Genomic DNA, 7,088 nt, shown 5'->3' with positions numbered 1-7,088 from the left:
GTTAACATGGTGCAAAAAGCCTTTCAGCTGAAGCTTCAGTGTTTGCGCTCAGTGTGCATTATCACTTGCTCATTGCTCCCCTTTTACACGATAATGGAGAGAGAACTCTTGTTGATGCAGTTTTTTTTAATTTGTCAGGATATTGAAAGCTGTGAGCACAGAGCAGTCATGTTCACGGACAAGATGGTGAGGTCCCACAGACAGTAAACGAATGACTAGACAAATCTATTTTGGTGGCACTAGTTGAATTTTGAGCAGGGCCCCTGAGGGAATCTCTTTTAGATTGGGATCTTGTCGAGCCCCCTGAAGTGGGGGTGGGGGTGGTCGGGGTGTGGTGGTGGTGGAGCCTCAAATGATGGTGCCAGAGACTGTGGAACTTTCAGCAGTGCACCACAGTCTCAGCCTGGATTCTGTGCTCTCATTTCTGAGGTGGCTTTCAACCCGATGACCATTTTGACGATGAGGCAGGAGCATTGCCCATGGAGCCACGGTCAGTAACAATGTAAACTGTGTAGCTCTGAAAGCCTGAGTCTGCATCTCAGCTCGGGAGGATATCAGCTCATTCATCAAATCTGTTTCTGCCCCTCTGCAGGCTGCCGGTGGGAGGAAACTCACACATTTCCTCTTGTGCCACAGCTCATTCTCCTGAGGGATAGTTTACTCGGGGTCGAAAAGTGTGGTGCTGGAAAAGCACAGCAGGTCAGGCAGTTGTGCTCAGGCTGAGAACATGACCTTGTCCCTCTGTCAGATCCTCTTCGAGAAACTCATGGCTCACCACCGCCCTCTCCAGGACAATTAAGGAAGGGCAACACCCACCCCATCCCAGGAGAAATCAAAATAAATTACCTATAATTCAAATTATCAAATTGGTGAGGCTTGAATTCATCTCTTTGAAAGACTGGAGCCTCGGTCAGAAACAGAGCCATGACATGGGTGAACCTGGTTTGTCAGACTGCAAGGTGGAGTGTCCTTCGGATTGACACTGGGCTCAGCAAAAAATGAATTACACTCAAAAGATCTGACAATTGGCTATCAAAGCGTGCCCCCAAACTGCACAGAACAGCACTTGTGGCTTCGTGCTCCCATCTCCATCCTTGCTTGTTGACCTTCCCTGGGAAATATCTGGGAAACACCTGATAGGTCATTTCCACTGGAATCCCCTGGAATGCCTGTGGGTTTATTCTCGGATAATGGAAGGAGTCATTACCCATCATCCTCAGTTGAAGTGCACATTCTCTATAGTTACTAGAAAGCAGCTGTTTCACTGTGCCTGAACAATATAAAGTCAGAAGGCACACAACACCAGGTTCTAGCCCAACAGGTTCATTTGAAATCACAAGCTTTCGTAGCGCTGCTCCTTCATCAGGTGTACCCCAGCCCCCTATCGGCATCCCCACATTACTGAACAGTACAAATAAACTGGGGCTCTGCGAGGATCTAATTGGCTCCATCTGCAGAAACAAGGCGAGAGAGGGAACAGCTTTCGGACCAGGATACTTATCGCACCACAATGAAAATGCTCTGCATGCTATGATATATCAAAAAGAAGTACTTTGGTGTGACTTTTGATTGTCTTCAAAACAAGTGCTGTTTTGTTCATTCTGTGATACACGGAGACTATGTCAGTATTGGGGAACACAAGATATGTTCCCTCCATTAAACACTTTCCAACACACACTCTCCATCTTGCTTTACTCCTTATTGACACTTCTACAATTGTCCCTGTTCCCTCACTCCATCCCGGTCCCAGAGGGATTGATGGCCGGAGTTCATGACCCCGCACTGTGTGAAGGTTGGTGTGAAGTGAGGCCAGTGTGTTGGAGCTTGGGCTCCTGCCTCAGGCCCAGGTGTAGGGGCCTGTTCAACAATCTGCACATTGTCCTTTTTCTCTTTCTGAATGAACTGGATCAAGTTGCAGTAACGAGCTAGCAACAAGGTGTCTTGTCTAAAATGTTCCCAGCATTGGGCACAGAACTGGCTTAGTCACAGGAGACAGAGGGCAGTGATGGGAGGATGGTTTTCAGAATGGAGGGCTGTGACTCGTGGTGTTCCACAGGGAACTCTGCTGTATATGGTCTACATAAATGATTTGCAAGAAAGCGTAGCTGATCTAATTAGTAAGTTTACAATTGATACAAAGATTGGTAGAATTACAGATAATGAGAAGGATTATCTAGGATATGGCAGGATAGAGATCAGTTGGATGCTTGTACTGAAAAATGGCAGAGGTAGTTTAATCCAGACAAATATGAGGTGATGCATTTTGAAAGGTGATGTACAGGTGGGAATTATACAGTGAATGGTAGAATCCTTTGGAGTATTGATATGCAGAGGGATCTGGGTGTGTATGTTCACAGATCACTGAAGGTGCCAGCACAGGGAGGTAAGCTTGTAAAAAAGGCTTATGGCCTGCTTGCCTTCATTGGAAGGGGCATTGAGTATAAGGATAGACAAGTTATGCTGCAGCTTTATAGAACTTTAGTTCGGCCGTACTTGGAATATGGCGTACAGTTCTGGTTGCATACAACTGCATACAGTCCAAAAAGAAGGATGTGGATGTTTTGAAGATGGTGCAGAAAATGTTTACCAGGATATTGTCTGGTATGGGGGGGGGGGGGGGGGGGATTGTAGTTCTGAAGAAAGGTTGGAGAGACTGAGTTTGTTTTCACTGTAATGCAGGAAAATGAGGTGTGTCCTGATAGAAGCTGACAGAGTTGTGAATGGGATTGGCAGAGTGGAAAATATGAGGCTTTTTCTCAGGGTGGAGGGGTCAAATACTAGGGGACACAGGTTCAAGGTGCAGGGGTTTGGGGGGAATTAATTGTAAAGAGATATACAAACCAAGTATTTCAGACAAAGGGAGTTGAGCACCTGGAACACACTGCCAGAGGAGGGGGTGGAAGCAGACACAATAGAATTATTCAAGAAATACCTGCACTAATGCATGAATAGGAAGGGAATAGAGGGATATAAATCCTGCAGGTGAAAACAGTTTCAGTATAGAAGGGCAAAATGTGTCAGCACAGGCTGGGGGGGCCGAAGGGCCTGTTCCTGTGCTGTATTGTTCCTTGTTCTTTGATCCCTGCTGTTGAATTGGATTCTCGGGAGCCAGCTCCGTATGAAGAGCCTGTTCTCATTCTTTTGTTGGAGTTCATGGGGCAGCTGCTGCTTCCTTGCTACGTCACTGATCAAACCAACAATGCGGAAAGCCTCTTGATATTTTAAATACACTGTCTGCAGGAAAATGTTTGGCAGATGTTTTAATATTGTTTAATAAGATAATGACATCAATACACCAGTGTTGTTTACAGCTGGGAACATTTAACATCATAGTCCTTGTTTTAAATGGACTCTCACTCATGATAATACAGTTTTCAATGTTTTTCTCCCTTTACGTGTTATGAAGAGATTTGCCAACATGTTTTGGTGAGGACAGTGCATCTTCATTGGAGGATTGGAAGATGATATCTTCAGGACACACGCACTAAACAATCCCACCACCCTGTGGCTGACCATTTCAACTCCCCCTCCCACTTACTAAGGATATGCAAGTCCCTAGGCCTCCTCCACCGCCAAATTGAAGCCATCTAACTACTGGAGGAAGAACACCACATCTTCCAACTTGAGACCCTCCAATGACACAGAATCAATGTTATAGAGTCATAGAGATGTACAGCATGGAAACAGACCCTTCGGTCCAACCCGTCCATGCCGACCAGATATCCCAACCCAATCTAGTCCCACTTGACAGTACCCGGCCCATATCCCTCCAAACCCTTCTTATTCATATACCCCTCCAAATGCCTCTTAAATGTTGCAATTGTACCAGCCTCCACCACATCTTCTGGCAGCTCATTCCATACACGTACCACCCTCTGTATGAAAAAGTTGCCCCTTAGGTCTCTTTTATATCTTTGCCCTCTCACCCTAAACCTATGCCCTCTAGTTCTGGACTCCCCAAACACAGGGAAAAGACGTTGTCTATTTATCCTATCTATGCCCCTCATAATTTTGTAAACCTCTATAAAGTCACCCCTCAGCCTCCGACGCTCCAGGGAAAACAACCCCAGCATGTTCAGCCTCTCCCTGTAGCTCAGATCCTCCAACACTGGCAACATCCTTGTAAATCTTTTCTGAACGCTTTCAAGTTTCACAACATCTTTCCGATAGGAAGGAGACCAGAATTGCATGCAATATTCCAACAGTGGCCTAACCAATGTCCTGTACAGCTGCAACATGACCTCCCACCTCCTATACTCAATACTCTGAATGTTGATGTTACTTGTTTCCTCATCTCCACTCCCCCCAGCTTATCCCAGATCCAACCCTCCAACTCGGCACCACCCTCTTGAACTGTCCTACCTGTCCATCTTCCTTCCCACCTATCCACTCCACCCTTCACTCTGACCTATCACTGTCACCCCCCACCTCCACGTACCTATTGCAATATTCACGACCTTCCCCCCAGCCCCAATTCCCTCCAATTTATCTCTCCGACTCCTCACTCCCTCCTCCCCATTCCTGATGAAGAGCTTATGCTCAAAACGCCGACTCTCCTGCGCCAGGAATACTGCCTGACCGGCCGTGCTTTTCCAGCGCTACACAATTTCACTCTGTGCTGTGGTAACAGTGTGTTAAAGCCCAGTGCAGGTCATCCATCATCTCAATCAGGTCATAGGGTCTAAGGTTGGTCAGTAATGTCTGGCCCCAGAACAGTAACACTGACTGACTGGAGACAACCCAGATCAAGTCCCAGTGAGAGTGTTATTGACCTTCACACTCAAAGCCCACCAAGGAGGTGGTTGTTGTTAGTCTCAATGTTGCCACAGATTAAGTTCTCCCAGAGATTCATAATTCATTCTAGATTTTAAACAAGGGAGGGATGTTGTGGGGAGACAGATGGGAAGGCCTGGAGAGGAAACCAAAAGGAGAGAGAATTGCACTTCTGTTACACCGTTCATGAGCTCAGGATGTTCAAAGATGTTTTACAGCTAATGGAATACTTCCAAAGTCTAGTCATTGTTGTAATGTGGGAACTGTGACAGCCCATTTACTCTCAGCAGGCTCCCACAATAACAGCGAACTATTGACAAGGATCTCAGGGATAGGACGCGGAGTGGAGAATAGGATGGAATGGCAAGTGAAACCCAACCAGCCAATGAGGCCTGAGTATTAGGCTGGGTGGAAGGGAGATGTCAAAGGAAATGGGCTTCATAAAATTCCTTCATGGATGTGGGGTGCACTGAATGGGCCAGCATTTATTACCTATCCCTAGTTGCCCTGGTGAAGTTGGTGCTGAGTTGCTTTCTTGAACCGTTGCATCCATGTGCTGTAGATAGACTCATGAAGCCCTTAGAGGGGAAATTCCAGGATTTTGACCCAGTGGCAGTGAAGGAACAGTTCAAAGTCAGGATGGTGAGTGGCTTGCATGGAACCTCCAGGGATTGGTGTTCCCATATATCTGCTGCCCTTGTCGTTCCAGACTGAAGCGGTCATGGGTTTGGAAGGAACTATTTTAAGGACGTTTGGTGAGCTGGTGTTAGTGGTACAGTTGGCTGAAAATGATCACCTCTCTACAGCCATGGTTGTTCCCTTTCCTCTTGCATCTGTCAATAAATAACTCCTGGTCAGTAATATCATCAACAACAACTTGTATTAATGTAGCATCTTTAATATAGTAACCATTCAAAACCTTTCAACCACTGTGGGGACATACGGTGTTTGTGATGGTGACCAAAAAGAGACAAAGAGCTCATTCTAAGAAGTGAGAGGGGTTTTTGGAGGAAATCCCCGTGCTGAGGGCCTGGGAGACTGAAGGCATAGCTGCAAGTCATGATGGGGAAGGCCAGATTGGAGAGTTTGGGAGATGAGGGAGGGATTGGGGATAACCGAGTGGTCCATTATATCGCCTCCCCCACCTGCTGCAGAAGGAGACTGGGGAGAGGAATCGGGAGGCTGGGCAAGGCACCACCCAGAGGCTGGAGGCTGCTACTGCAAGCAGGGTCCAAACCAGTTCTGCTGTGAGAAATTGGAGCAGGAGGATGCTTCCAATGCCAGTCCATCCTTTCTTAAATACAGGGACCAAAACTGCACACAGCACTGCACGTGCAGGCTCATTAACACCCATTAGAATTGGTACAAGATTTCTCTATTTTTAAATTCTAACCCGCAGCAATAAAGGTTAAAATTCCATTCACACCCACCCAGTGCCCAAGAGGTTTGGGGGTCGGGGGGAGGTTGGGGGTGGGGTGTGGGTTGGGAGGGAGGGGTGAATGACAGCATACTCTGACAAAAGGAATGCTAAAAATGCTATCACTGTAAGAGTGAAAAGGTGGGGTGGGGTCAGTGACAGTGACCCCCCTCCACAGAGAGAGGGGAAAGTACACTGACACATTTAAAACGGTATTATCAAAAGTGAGAATTCAAACAACCACCCACTCCATCATGAGTCTTCCCACATTGTTGGTTTGATCAGTGACGTAGCAAGGAAGCAGCAGCTGCCCCATGAACTCCAACAAAAGAATGAGAACAGGCTCTTCATACGGAGCTGGCTCCCGAGAATCCAATTCAACAGCAGGGACCAAAGAACAAGGAACAATACAGCACAGGAACAGGCCCTTCAGCCCTCCCAGCCTGTGCCAACACATTTTGCCCTTCCTCACTGAAACTGTATTCACCTACAGGATTCATATCCCTCTATTCCCTTCCTGTCCATGTATTCATCCAGGTATTTCTTGAATGCTGCTATTGTGTCTGCTTCCACCACCTCCACTGGCAGTGTGTTCCAGCCCCTCACCATTGTTTGTGTGAAATACTTACCTCACACATCTGTTTTAAACACCCACCAGTTCCCTGCCCCGCCCCCCTCCCCACACCTTGAACCTGTGTCCACTAGTAACTGACCCCTCTACGCTGGGGAAAAGCCTCATATTTTCCACTCTCTCCATGCCATTCACAATTTCATAAATTTCTATTAGGTTGCCCCTCAACCTCCTGCATTCCAATGAAAACAAATCCAGTCTATCCAACCTTCCTTCATAACTAAAACCCTCCATATCAGACAGCATTCATGGTAAATCTTTTCTGTA

The sequence above is a fragment of the Chiloscyllium plagiosum genome, unplaced genomic scaffold (assembly GCF_037043375.1).
Source record: "Chiloscyllium plagiosum isolate Xiang-an unplaced genomic scaffold, Cpla_swu_hap1 HiC_scaffold_9, whole genome shotgun sequence".
NCBI lineage: Eukaryota > Metazoa > Chordata > Chondrichthyes > Orectolobiformes > Hemiscylliidae > Chiloscyllium > Chiloscyllium plagiosum.
Note: the sequence above shows the minus strand (reverse complement) of the source record.